The following is a 14,746-nucleotide window of genomic DNA, read 5'->3' as shown; positions in this document are numbered from 1 at the left end:
AAAAGCAGCTCACATATGCAGATGCTGTGCATTACATTGATACGGATTAAAAGTATGTTGATGCACATGTTCTTCAGGCAATAGCATTTAATGTCTTCAGGAAAAATAAATACAGCAGAAATGTCAAGTCAATCTCAACAGTTCCAATACATTCTGAGTTAAAAACAAAAAACTGGAGAAACTCGGCAGGTCAAACAATGTGGTTTATGTAGCAAAGATAAAAATACATAACCGATGTTTCAGGCTTGAGTCCTTCATCAAGGTATGGAAAAAATATCGACAGGTGTCAGAATAAAAAGATAAGGGGGAAGCTTGGGGGGAGGAGCATAGTCAAAAAGGCAGGAGGAGGAAGAAGGGAGGGAGAGTACAGAAGGCAGGGGGAGGAGGGATGGCTTGGTGAATAGAGAGGGAAGAGGATAGAAGGAAGGGGGTGGAGAGCTGAGGGAAGGAAGACGGGGAAGGGAAGGAGAGCAGTTCAGCAGAAACTGGAGAAGTTTATATTAATGCCATCTGGTTGGAGAATGCCCAAATGGAAATCAGGTGATGTTTCTCCAATTTATGGGTGGTCTTGGTGGGATAGAATATGAGGATGTGTGAGGGTAGGAGTGAGATGCAGAACTGAAAATGTTTCCCACTGGGAGGTCCCTGTCGCTGGTGCGAACAGAGCGAATGTGCTCAGTGAAGTGATCTCCCACTCTGCACCCACTATCTCCGATGTAGAGAAGGCCATAAAGGGAGCTCTGGATGCAGTAGATCAATCCTGAGGATACACAAGTGAAGTGTTGCTCCACTTGGAAGGCCTGTTTGTGGCCTCAGAATGTTGTGAAATAGGAGGTGTGGGCTCAAGTATGGCGGCTCCTGCGGCCACAGGGGAAGGTTCTGGAGAGTGCAATTGGTGGGGAGGGATGAGTGCACGAGGGAACAGTCCCTATGGAAGACAGAGAGAGAAGGAGAGGGGAAGGTGTGTCTGGTAGATAGATCCTGGTGTAAGTGCCAGAAATTCTGGAGGATAATGTGTTGGATGCAGAGGCTAGTGTGGTGGTAGGTGAGGACAATGTGGATCCTTCTCCGACTGTGTCTCCGCCATACCTGTTCCCAGGATGAGGTCTTCTGAAATGTGCCTTCTTCCACAAATGTGACTTCCCCCTCCACCACCATCAACTCGTCCCTCAACGTCAGCTCCTCCACTTCCTGCTCATCTGCCTTGGCCCCCTCTGCCCCCAGACGTAACAAAGACAGGATTTCCCCCAGCCCCTGCATCCAACACATTATCGTCCAGAATTTCCAGCCCTTACAACATCATCGCTATTCCATGCCAAATTGGAAGACTGATTATAAAATATACTGGAGCAGCAAGACATAAGACATTGTGCAAACGGAGAGGATTTTGCAGATAACATCTAACTTGCTGTTGGAGGTTATGCTTGGTGGATGTTGTATAGTTACACAATTTATGAAAGCAAAGTTCAGTGATATTTACTTTCTAGCAGCTTCCCTGATGTGTCACCAATATCTGTCCAGAGCGCTGGACCCTGATGAAATTTGTAGGTGGGGACAAAGATACTGAAATCCATGAGTTCATAATGACATATTCACCGATAAAGGTGTCAGTGAGTCAACTCTACCGAAGTCCATAGGACTTCTCATCTTTTGAACCTGTGTGGAAGGAAAAGATCCTGTTATCAACTACACAGTTTTCAGTCAGCTGGATTGGCATTGGAACTGGCCTCCAATAAAGAAAGTTGGGTTAACAATTTGTTTAGAAGTCCTTTGTGGAAGAGTTAACAATGATCCCTAACCTGTCCTTTTTTTTTTATTTTATTTTAGCCTGCTTTGTTTAGGATTTATTTTTAAATGGTGGTACTCCTAGGGCTGCTGTAATGGCAGTCCTGGTGCCCACCTGTGGAAAGTGGGGAGCAAAGTCTCAGCTTCCCCCTTTCCCCCCTGCTGGGTCCAAACACCACCCTCCTTCCCCCAGTCCAACTGCCACTGGCCCTGTTCAGGCATTAAATAGCCTGTTAGAGGAGCCAAAGGTCATTCATTTTAAAATCGTGCCACCAGGCTGTCTGGGCCCAAAGTGGCAGGACCTATGATCGACAGAGGCCACAAGTGGTTACAGACTCTGGGGAAGAGGAGGACTGATGCAGGGCAGAAAATGGGGAGAACAACCTCCCCCCCCCCTCAATTTGAGAAGGATTAACGGAGGAGATGACTCACGGGATGGTGAGGATGACAAAGATCTGCCACAAAATGGAGTCAACGGCAAATGGCAGCACGTCTCAGCAAGGATGTGTGCAGAGCCAAAAGTGGCAACCGGCTCAGATGTGGCCACCCCCAATGGCAACTCAATTACTGACAGCGTGTAGCTTTAAAGAAGACTGCATCATGGTTCAACAGCCTGGTAACATTTGATTTAAAGGCTAAAATAAAGGTTTCCCAAAAAATAAAGCAATTGATGGTCCTGTGCTAATAAACGCTGGAAATATGATATTTTTTACATAAAATGTGAGGACCTATCAAATCTAATCATTTGGGTTAACAAGGATGACGTTAAATACCAACAATAGTTCAATGGAACACAGGTCAACACAAATGATATTCTTTGCTGTACTATTCTTAAGACGAAGGCATGAATTTAAGGGAGGGCAACAAGGACATGAATATATAACCTAGCCCGAAATTCCCGTGGAGTTAAACAAGAAAGTCTGCAGATGCTGGGGCCAAGTGCTGTACACAGACATGCTGGAGAAACTCAGCAGGTCACACAGCATCCATAGGAAGTAAAGGCTAGCCCCAGGCTCGGCATCATGGAGGGGGCATCCGTGGGCCATGCCCCCCCAAATGAATTATTATACACCCCCCCACCCACAGCACTAGCGTCACTAGGGGGGTTGCACCATCAAAAGGGGCGTCACTAACATGAATCATGCAGTTTCGCCTCCACGTAACCCATTGACTCCTTCCCACACTGACATGACTCCAGCTCACTTGGTCCCTGAGTGAGCAAAGGGGCGTGGCCTCACCCATGAATACATCACCTGGTGTGGGAGGGCAGGGGCATGGCCTGGCTCGTGATTGACAAGGGACAGGCATGCATGCCAGGTTGCCATGGTGATGATGGCTCTTCCTCTTCCTCCCTCAGCTGGCCGGAGCCCTTCAGACCTCAAACATGGTGCCCATCTATGACAGGCTAGGCTTCTGGGGAGCACCTACTTCTACCCTGGACTGATGTGAGGAGTGTAATGGTAGTGATCATGTTTGCATGGCCACTAGCAAGGCCTTGATTATAGTTACTGTTTGATTAGATTTGGCTGCCTGCAGGGGGCTGACAGACAGTAAGATCTGTAATGGAGGCTTGCAACCTCATGGCATGCCTCATGGTGCTGTTTACATCAACTTTAAAGTAAAGAACCTTTTCCTTCATCCATGTGTTGTTTAAGAATTCACACATACAAGATGAAACAAGGAGAATTACATCATGACCTTTTACGTGGCCGAGTTTTGAAAGTTAACTTTTATTTCATTTGTTACCACATTTTAGATCAAATGGAATGGTGCTCATGATCTGGATGTTTTGGCCTCAATCCCGCCTTCACTATTTCCCAACTTAAATAAATCTAAATACATTCGATGAACCTCAGACCCATTTGTAACACATGTTTTCAAAATGTTAATGATCTGAATTTGTTTAAATGTGCAGGTCTTTAATGTCGGCAACTGCACATGTGCCAGAATTACAAGCCTCCCCTGCCTTATAAATTATTTTATGATTAGAGGGAATTGTTTCATTCACACCTTTGGTCATTGTTTTTCCTCTGAGAAACATTGATGTTCATGTGGCGGGAGACCTAATGTTCAGCATACATCTGTTGGTGTATCATGTGAGAAGGTTTGCTTGCTCGCCCTTAGACACTGGTTTCAATTCATATGTACTTTAAATGATTTTAGCACAGTTACAAGCATGCACATTCGCGTGAAACGCCGGAGGAAGGGGCAAGTGTGGTAGCGCGGCGGATGGAGGAGATCCATGGCAGGTACGGCACCCACTTCCCCCACCCACCCCGGCCGAGTGAGTTCTCAAGCAACAGTTGGTGCTCCCCTCGTGAATACCCTAAAGCCCCCCCCCCCCCCCCCCCCCCGACAATTAGATCTCTTCTACTGCCAACTCTGGATAGGCCAATGAATTCGGGCCAGGGTCCTTCGTCAGGTATATATATATTATTCTCCAGCTCGTTTCTGCCTAAAAGAATGCTTGCAATTCCATTGTCCACAGACTTTATTCTGAGTTCCCAGGTACCTAACTAGGCACTTGCAAAAGACCCCAAGGGCAATAATCATCGTGGCATCGGATAATTGTAGGGCAAAAGAAAAAGAGAGGCCAGGATCTCCTGACCAGCATTACTGAGCAGACTATCTGATCATTTGTTTGGGGTAGATTGCAACACTCAATAAAACAATCATTTAGTTATCATCATCTCTCATTTGTTGACAGCCATTCATTAGAAATAAACTGCTCATCTTCCATCTGAATTGATTGAGCACATTAATAGATCTATTTTCTTGATTGCATTGTTAATTGCAACATAAATTGACTCAGTATGTTGCAGTTAGTTTCCGATTATTCATTATTGCAAATAGTAAATTGGCTGGAATGATCGCTGAACATTGAGGAGCAATTGACAAATATGAATGTGCTCCTGGATATGAGTGTTTCTATTTCTTGAATTATTTTTAGGTACATGAAGGTCAAGATTGTCATTTACAATTTTCTGATTAATCCTTCTCTGGACTCAGTAAATGAAGCAGGGGCCATTGCCATGATCGCATATTAACCATTTCAGTAGTCAGTTCATTAGTAAATTGTGTCGGTAATAAAATGCGACTGATGTGCCAAAGGCTCAAAATTACTGGCATCCTTTGTGGCATTTAAAACACACGTTGAACTGCAACGAGTCGGTCTTCTGTGTGGATTAATCAGATCTGACTGTTGATCATACCTTTTGTAGCACTTCTTGTATTAAGTGCAATCATTTAATGGTATTGGTTTAGGAACTCCTTGAAACATGGGTCTTTTTTAATAAAATGTGAGCTTTTAATTTTGGTTACAGCACGGCAGCAGGCCCTCCTGGCCCGTGAGCTCAGCAGGCCAAAGTATACCACTGAGCTGCAAACCCCATACGTTTTTGGAAGGTGGGAGGACACCAGAGCACCCAGAGAAAACCTATGCAGGTCACAGGGAGCGTGCAAACATTTTAGAGACAGCGCCGGATTCGATCGGGTCACCCACGTTGTAATAGCGTTGCGCTAATGGCTGTGCTAAATGTGCAGCCCTTCAAATGTGTCTACAGTGCTGAAGAGTGAATTTGGTACGAAGAAAATGCCTCTGGAGGCATTATTTTACCAATCGTGGTAAAAGACCATGAACATTATAGTTTGACCAAGCACCCTATATAAAGGTGATCTTATATGAGGTATTGTTAGACCACCCCAGAGTAGTTCAGAGTTAAATTCTTTTAAGAGTACTCCAGAGCAGACATACTCAACATTTTTTTCCGGTATGGCCCCCTTAGGGCCCTCTTCCCTGTGAAACTGTAAAGTTCAGTTGGTTTCTTCCAATCTTCCTGGACCCCCCTGTTTAAGGATTTCAGACTGTACACCCCCTTTAAATGTGCTGTGGCTCCTCTGGTGAGGGGGAAGGGAGCATCTGGCCCCCATTGAGAATGGCTAATCTAGAGCAAGTCCACAGAATGATGGCAAATCACAGAAAGGATGGCCCACCGAAGAGAGGAAATTCAGCCTTGGCTATAACCACATACATGGGTTGTGTGTAGATCCCTTCATTGTGCCAAGGTCAGGACAATGTCAAGTGTTAACAGAATGCTTTAAAAGAGGAGCAACCGAAAGCTGTGCTCCATTTGGGAATCGTTGACATCAGGAAAAGGAGTTCAGATGATCTCTGGAAAATAAGGGGGAAAAAATAGTCCACTGGTGTCTGTGCAATGTGGCCACAAAGAATACCGAAAATCAAAAGACACTGCAGTTAGTTCCACAAGTTTGGTGTATGTAAATATATGTCACGTGCACAATGGAATATGTTTCCGGATTTATTTCTGCCTCTTGGTTGTTCATTAGATTCCTGGCACAATACTAGAATAAAAGCCCAGATGCATGTAACAAAGGGGTGATGGATGGCAAAAGAAATATACTACATGATTTAAAAAAATAACAGGAGACTCTTGAACACTACAAGGCACCAAGAGTATGGCTGATAATAGCATTAGTACATCTTTACTGATGCTTTTACAGTGTGCGACTTTCATCTCCCAGCCAAACTCGCCCAAGCAAAAAAAAATGCTGCAGATGTATCCCAATAGCTTCCATCGGTTTCCACATTCTCAGAGAATCAGAATTTATTGTCATGTGTCACGAAATTTGTGGTTTTGCAGCCGCAGTATTGTGTAGTACAAGGTGCAAAATGACTATAAATTACAATTCTGTAAATACAAGATTTTTTAAAAATAAATAAATGGTGCAACAACAAAAAAAAGGGAAAAGTGAGGTAATGCCCAGAGGTTCGTCGTCCGTTCAGAAATCTGAAGGCAGGGGAGAAACGGTTGTTTTTGTAATGTTAACTGTGTGTCTTCAGGCTTCTGTACCTCTTTCCTGATGGTAGCAGTGAGGAAAGGACATGGCCTGGGCGGTGAGGCAACTCCTCTCAAAGGGGTCCTTAATGGAGTGAGCAGGTTTACAACCCTCTGTGGCCTGTTCTTGTCCAGTCCATTGGCACCTTCCTAGCAGACAGTGATGCAACCAGTCTGCACACCCACAGAACCGATACACCTGTATAAATTTGCAATCACTACCCTGCCATAAAAACAGAAAATGCAGTTCAGTCAGCCGAATCTACAAAGAGAAACAGTATTACTGTTGCAGGGCCAAGACCACGGACATGAATCTTGTTTTAGCTCTCTCCACCATTTTTATTGTTTTTATTTCAGATTTCCATCTGCACTTTTTCTTATTTCGACCTGCCCTACAAAGCACTTATAATGAGAAGGGAATTGGTGGGGAAGGGAATAATAATGTCAAAGGGAAACAAACAGAATTCTATTGAGTTAAGATCTTTTGTCTATGCATTACTGGATTACAGGGTGACACAGTTAGTGCAACGCCTTTGCTGCACCAGCAATCTGGACCAAGGTTCGAATCTGACACTGTCTGTAAGGAGTTTGCACGTTCTCTCTGCATAGGCTTTCCCTGGGGGCTCTGGTTTCCTCCCACCGTTCAAAACGTACCGGGAGTTGTAGGTTAATTGGGTGTAAATTGGGCAGCACTGACCCATGGACTGAAATGGCCTGTTACCATGTTGTATATCTAAATTTAGAGAAATAATTGTCCTCATTTTACTTCATTTCTACTTCAGGGTTTCATGAATCACGTCATTAAGGACATATTTGTTTCATCATCCTATGTAGGTGCAGCTGAGAAATGTCAACTATCAAACAGGGCGGCACAGTTGGCATAGCAGTAGCGTGACCCTGTTACAGCACCTGTGATCTGCATTCGAATCTGCCGCTGTCCGTTGCGAGTTTGTCCGTTCTCCCCATGACTGCATGGATTTCCTCTGAGTTTCCTCCCATATTCCAAAGATGGACAGGGTGGGCAGGTTAATCGGTCACATGGGTGTAATTGGGTGGCACAGGCTTAAGGGCCGGAAGGGACTGTTACCATTTCTGTATCCAGAAAAAAAATGTGTACTTCAGAGGCAAGCAGTCCAGGATGCCCTTGCTTAACAATGGGATTTTGATTTGCAAACATTTTGCTAATCGCAGAAAACAACCATATTTCCACCATGGGTTGTACCCCAACAATTGTATGTGAGACATCTGTTTGGTTCAGGCAAATCTTAAAGGATGTGTGGAAAGGAAGCTGCTGAAACAGAAACAAAATAATGACAAGCCACGGAAAGAAACCTTTCCACAGTAACACACCTAACAGATCTGCCGCTTGAATCACGCACTGGGAAAAGATCATCTTGGAGATAGAAGTGAAAATGTCAGCCAGTGAATTTCCTGCAAAAGATTTACAAGAGACTATTAATGAGTTATTAGGGCCAATACAGTTAGCCTAGAGGGTGGGTGTAGTTAGCACAATGCTGTTACAGCACCAGCGAATGGGATTTGAATCCAGCGCCATCTGTAAGGAGTTTGTACGTTCTCCCTGTATCTGCTTGGGTTTCTTCTGGGTGCTCCGGTTTCCTCCCACCCTTCAGGGTTGTTGGTTAATTGGGCGGCATGGGCTCATGGGACAGAAGGACCTGTTACCGTGATGTACGTCTAAATTTAATTAAATTAAAAATTTTCAGTGAATGGTCAGAGAAGACTGTGGATCAAGACGTGATAACTTCCTCAACTTAACAAGTGACTATATAGTGCCAATGTTTGTTCCTTCAAGTAGATTTAGAAAGACTCAAAAAAAATGTATAGAAATGAAATCCGTAAATAATGTGGGTGAATATGTAAAACTGTGATAGGAATATGCATGCATTTAAGCAGACCTCAATGAATACAATTATTTATTATATTCCTGGCACTATATGCAAGTTAGAATAAGAACCCATGCATACATTACAAATAGCTCTTGTTCATTTCGGATGCCATTACACTATGAAGTTTTACGCATATTGGGGAAATTAGGAAACACATTACTGCACTGGATTCGGTTTTATGTCAGGTCCTGCCACAGCTCTTGGGTATTGTTACAGAGTTCTGTGTTGTGTATTGGTATATGTGTTGTGAGGTTTTGTGTTGGAAAGTGACAATTTGCCTTTAAGAGCTAAGGTGAAGGTGAACTGCTGAGAGAGTGGGAGACGGACTGGGCATGTGCACGTCATTGATCTAAATGATCTAAAAATTTCTGGACTTGGAAGACAAACCACCACTGGGTGTGGCTGTGAAGTGGAAGGAGGCCCAGAGCATGAGTCATTGTTTGGAAGACAGTTGAGAATGTTGGGCATTTTAAAAGGCATGAACATTCCAAAGGCAGCCAGAAGGATCTGGACCAAGCCATTGTTCCTCTCTCTCTGCAAGCAACACAAGAAGACAACTTCGAATTTTGTGCGCTCTCTCTCTCTCTCTCTCTCTCTCTCTCTCTCTCTCTCTCTCTCTCTCTCTCTCTCTCAAAGATCTTTTGGCTTCAGTTTACCAAACAAACTGAATTTTGTTTATGATCTTTGCTTCGGTTGAGATCAAAGTTTTGTGAGTCTTGTGTGTTTTGTGTTTGTTTTGTGTCTAAGTTTATCTGTGGGCTGGCTGGACATATAACTTAAACTTTAATTACATATGTTATATTTAGCCTGGGGAATTTATTAGTTTTACACTTTTATTTGCATAGTAACCAGTGGGCATGGTTACAAAAGGGGGGATTTTAAATTAAAGTTTGAAAGAGAATTTTTGTTAATAAAGTAATTGTTCATCTTTACCCCTGTGTGATATGCCTTCTTTGTGGTTGCTGGTTTGATCTTGTAACAGGTATCTATCATTGTTTCTATTTTCATCCAGAATCTCCATTTCACCCGGGAGATGGCTTTCCTGAGGTCATGCCTGCTTCTTCTGTAGTGATCTGGCTCTCAGCAGGTTCCAGGGCTTCTGTTTGAGGAAAACCCTGAACAATTTGGGGGGGACACACTCGTCCACAGTTGTTTTGATAAAGTCTTTGACAGCTCTGGTGTAATACTGCCCAATCCGCTGACTCGAGGAAGTCCCGTACCGTTCTTCAGCATCCTGCGGTGACCTTCCAGCTGTCCTAATCTCTGAAGGCTCTCTCTTTGGTCTGTATGAAGGCAGAAGGAGGACAGCCAGGTGATCCAACATGCCAAAATGCAGTCTCAGGAAGGAACGGTGCCTTCCTTATCTTGATGTAGCAGTGATCAAGTGCACTGGGACCTCTGGAACACCAGGTTACATGCTGGTGGTAGTTTGGCATGGATACATGGATCGGAAAAGTCTAGAGGCATATGGGCCAAACACAGGTAAATGGGGCACGCGTGGATAACTTGGTCCACACGGACAAGTTAGACTCAGTGACCTATTTCCATGCTGTAAAACTTCATGGCTCACACACTACCCAGAGTGGAAAAGTAATCAATGTTCCCGGATTAAAACCTGTAAGCTATGTGCCTAGTAGCACTGAAGGAATAGTTTCACCACACAAACTCTCATGGATCATAAAAACAGGTCAGCACCCACTTCTCAAAGGTAAATAGAAGAGGCCATTGCTTATCATATGGAAATCAACACCAAAAAAAAATTCACAGCATATTTTCATTCTTAAATTTGTTTTAAGAAACCATTTTTTTTTCCCTATGGTTCACTTGCTTAAAATACTTCTGAGTTTCATCTTAATTTCCTCCTTTCACTTTGCATTCATTTAACCTTAATTGGAACCTGACTGGAATTATCCTTGAGTGATTGATGTGTGATTAAAATCCCCCCTCTAACTGTCATAGCAGATCGAAGTAATTTCTATTGGCCAGATTCAAAACAGATGCTACTTTTTCTGCTATATAAGTGCATTGGGTAAGATACTGATAGCATTGTGTGAGGGAAGGAGTAGATTGCTTGTATGAAGACTGTGTCTACAAGCTAGAAATAATTGTGGGATTTGTAGTAATATTGTAGATTGTGCACATTCTTCTGTATTCAATTCTGTTTGGGTTAAGAGGTGAAGTTTTGTGTTTTTTTGGCCTTGAATGGTTAATAATTATGTCTGGTTTTTAATCTGTTGAATGGGATGTTTAGGTCATCATGTCATCAGGCAGACTTGGCTTCCAACACTAGAGAGTCTCAAGATGGGAGCCAAAAATTAATTAACTGGATGAAAGAAATATTGTATTTAAGCCATTTATAATTGTTGATAAAGTTTAAGATGCAAGTTGTATCTTAAACCGTTTCTAGACATGGGTCCCCTCTGATCACTGCCTCACAACTCTTGAGAATGGTCTCTAAACTCTGGGGGAAATTAACCTTGCCCCTTGGATGGGGAGGAAGAGGCCTATTAGAAGGGGAGCCAAAATTGTGGTTGTTTAAGGGCAGAAAGTCTTTAATTTTTTTTTAGTTTAGACATGCAGCACAATAACAGGCCCTTCTGGCCCACGAGCCACGGCTGCCCCAATTACACCCAAAAACCCATTATGATTTGTAGGGTGGGAGGAAACTGGAGCCCCCAGGGAAAACCCATGCACTCCTTACAGACAGCACGAGATTTGAACCCGTCCCAATTGCTGGTGCTGTAACAATGTTGTGCCAACTGTTGTAAATGGTCATTTAAGACGTCAAGTGTTGCCGTAGCTTTCTTCCTGTCATTTACACAACCAGACTATGAAATGGGATCCAAAGGGAGTGACTAGTTAGTACAAGTCTAGGCTGGTGTTCCAATCTAGCTCTTTCTGTATGAGTTATTGAAATTAAAGGGCCTTGAATTAATCCTTTCAACTGAGTAATGGTACTCATTTGACCAACATTTGCCCTTCAAATTTGATCAGTCGTCATTTTCATGTTGTTGTAAATGCTTTGATATTCACTGTTCCTTGAATAACGTGGCCTGGCAGACAACTTATGTAACTTTTTGGGTAATGCTTGAAGTCATGCATTGTTTTCAATGCTTTGGATCAGTTGTCTAAATTTAGGTAATGGTGCCTTGAAGGATACATAACTCTACTGTTTTGTCTAATTGCAGCTTTGCAAACTTGTTGCTTGATTAACTTGATTTCAACTCTAATCTATATATTGCCATTGAGTTTGCAAAACTTCAATTGTGATTTTACTGAAATCTGCTCTCCCTTGTCGCCAACCCTTGGGTGGAAAGGTTGGTGTAGTGGATAGTGCAGTACCTTGACAGAGCCAGTGATTGGGACCAGGGTTCGAATCCTGGACTGTGTCTGTGTGGGTTTTCTCTGGGAGCTCCCACTGTTTGAATTGTACCAGGGATTTAGATCAATTGGACAACATTGGTATCATTTTTTTGTAAAACTTTATTTATAATATTTTTAAAAATAATACAATAAAAAAACTTTAAAAATTACATAGTCTTAAATTTGTAAATTAAATTAATAAACAACCCCAAACCCCCCCCCCCCAAAAAAAGCCTCAAACTACCCCTACATGCTAATGGAGCCTTATACAAAGTTTAAAAGTGCAGAGGCTAAACTCTTTGCTTGTATTGTAACATTTGTAGAATGTTAAACACTGTTTAATAATAAGAAACTTGGTTCTTGTTGCAGGCTGAGCTTGTAGGACTCATTTTCTCTATCTCTCTCTTCTGAAAACACAAACCAGGACACTGTTAAAGGGAACCCTCCTGAAAAGACTATCTGTGTGCTGCAGCAAGGACTGGAAACCACTTCACTGGTTGGCACAAGTACCGAATTAACTGAGGAAAAGGCAGGGCCTCAAAGTAAGCTGAGGAAAAGGCAGGGCCTCAAAGTAAGATGCTTAGACCATATCAATCATTAAGCATTTTTTTAAAAAACAAATACAATCTGGAGGTTGGGTAGATGCATTTCTGATTGCTTGAGACTTGCTCTTGCAATGCCTAATAAAATCTTGTCTATTGCCTCATGATCTGCTAATTTCTGCTCACCAGACAAGCCTAATATACTTTTTTTTTGCTGGTTGCTTGAATTCTTGATGCCAGAGGTTTTTTACTGTAGTTGTATATTGACATTGTTTCTTTTCCATCAATATGCAGTATACCAGAAGTATGGATTTGGTACCCCAAACTAGTTTTTGACAAGATTTCACAGGACATGAGATTATTCTAAACCATCTGCAACTTTTATCTGAAATGTTTTACTTACACTACAACACTTCTCCCTTCCTGTCCACACAAATGGAGAAATCCTTGCAATCGGAGTTATCAAATAGCATTGACTAATGAGTTGGAAAGGCTGTCTTTCCACTTCATGTTTAAACTCCTTGCCTTCCCTTCCCCCACTCCATCCCCAAAAAAAAATGGAAAATATTAGATTCTACCTTTTGTCACCATGCTTTAAAACTGAGTTACCTGTTGTATCCTGCACTTGTACAACTTAATTTCTAATGCCTAGAATTCCCTCACATCATCTTAGGTATTTCTAGTCATTTTGTTTTCGAGATGAAGAGATATGATCCTGATTGTGTTGAATCTACATTGCAGTGACTGAACTTCATCAGACAGATCAGATCGGCAAGTCTTTGATAACTTGTTGCATGACAATAAATATTAAAAGAAATAAACAACAGATATGATTCTCTATTTGAGTAAGTTTGTTCTCTTTGGTTCCTTTTCTCCATTCCCCCCATCTCCAGGCTACTTTGTACTTTTGAGATTCTAATCTTGTGTATTTTCTGTGAAATTTAACCTATTCTCCCTGTGACCAGATGGGTTCCTGTCTATGATCTGGACTAGATACAACTAAAGATGTATTGGTTGGGTTAATCAGCCACTGTAAATTGTCCTTTGTGTTGATGCCAATTAAGGGAATGAGAAGGATGACATCAATGGACCTGAGGTACAGGAAACAATGCAATTGTGTTGCCCAATGCTGGTATAGGTTTGGTGGACCAAATGGTCTGTTGTTAGACAAGTATTTCAACAAACTATTGGATTCTGATCTGTTGATGATTCTCCAGTTTCATAATCCTGTTCAAGCACGTGTCATACAAACAATGCAGTGAGGAAACTCAGTGAGGTTATTGGCACTGTTCATTTGACTATTACTTGGAAATGATTGCTTTAATTTGGCATTCAACTAGTCTGGTTAACATGACAGACCAGAGTAATTTTGATTAATTGAGAAGTGTGTAGGGCCAACGATTTGTCTTAAAAATTGAGCCAAGTACCCATTTAAAACACCATCTGGATACTTTGCTACTCCCCCAAAGGTAGTTTTAGATTCTCCTACTTTGGAGCAGTTTTAAGATGAGAGGGCATAACGACAAGGTGAGGAAGATGGGATTTAAAGGAAACACGAGGGGACAGTTCTTCACACAAAATGGGCATATGGAGAGCTCACGGTGAAAGTGGTAGAGACAGGTCCATTAATTTCCTTTAAGAAACATGGATAACTATATGGATGGAGGGACTTGGAAGGGTATGTGCCTAATGCAGGAAGGTACTGTTCAGCATGACAAACTATAATTGACTAATGCCCCAGCAATATCCTCACTTGCCTCCTTCAATAACTGAGATGTATGCAATCAAGCCCAAGGGGCTTGTCTGTCTTAATGCTTTTTTGAAAGAGACAGTACTACCTCGTTATTGATCTCCATGTTCTAACACATCAGCACTTTCCCCAACACATTACTCCATGTTCTTCTCCTCGGTGAATACCAATGCAAACCTCGCCCACTTCCGCACCCTCTGAAATAAAATGTCCCAAATAATGCCATTATTTTCCCTCTCCCAATTCCCACAAGGTTCAGGCTTGTCCTTATTCACAGCCATCTTGAAACTTAGCGTGATCACAATTCCCAAAATGCTCTCCCATCTAAATTAGACTCATCTGGCCAGGCTGGTTTCCCAATAGGAGGCCTGGTAATGGTTGGGCTGCTTCCAGAAACCCTCCTGAATGCAGTAATCAGATGTCCTAAATAATGCCATTATTTTCCCTCTCCCAATTCCCACAAGGTTCAGACTTGTCCTTATTCACAACCATCTTGAAACTTAATGTGATCACTATTCCCAAAATGCTCTCCCATCAGTCTCC

The sequence above is a fragment of the Narcine bancroftii genome, chromosome 3 (assembly GCF_036971445.1).
Source record: "Narcine bancroftii isolate sNarBan1 chromosome 3, sNarBan1.hap1, whole genome shotgun sequence".
NCBI classification, from domain to species: Eukaryota; Metazoa; Chordata; class Chondrichthyes; order Torpediniformes; family Narcinidae; genus Narcine; species Narcine bancroftii.
The sequence above is the reverse complement of the archived record's forward strand: the minus strand, read 5'-3'. Positions refer to the sequence as shown.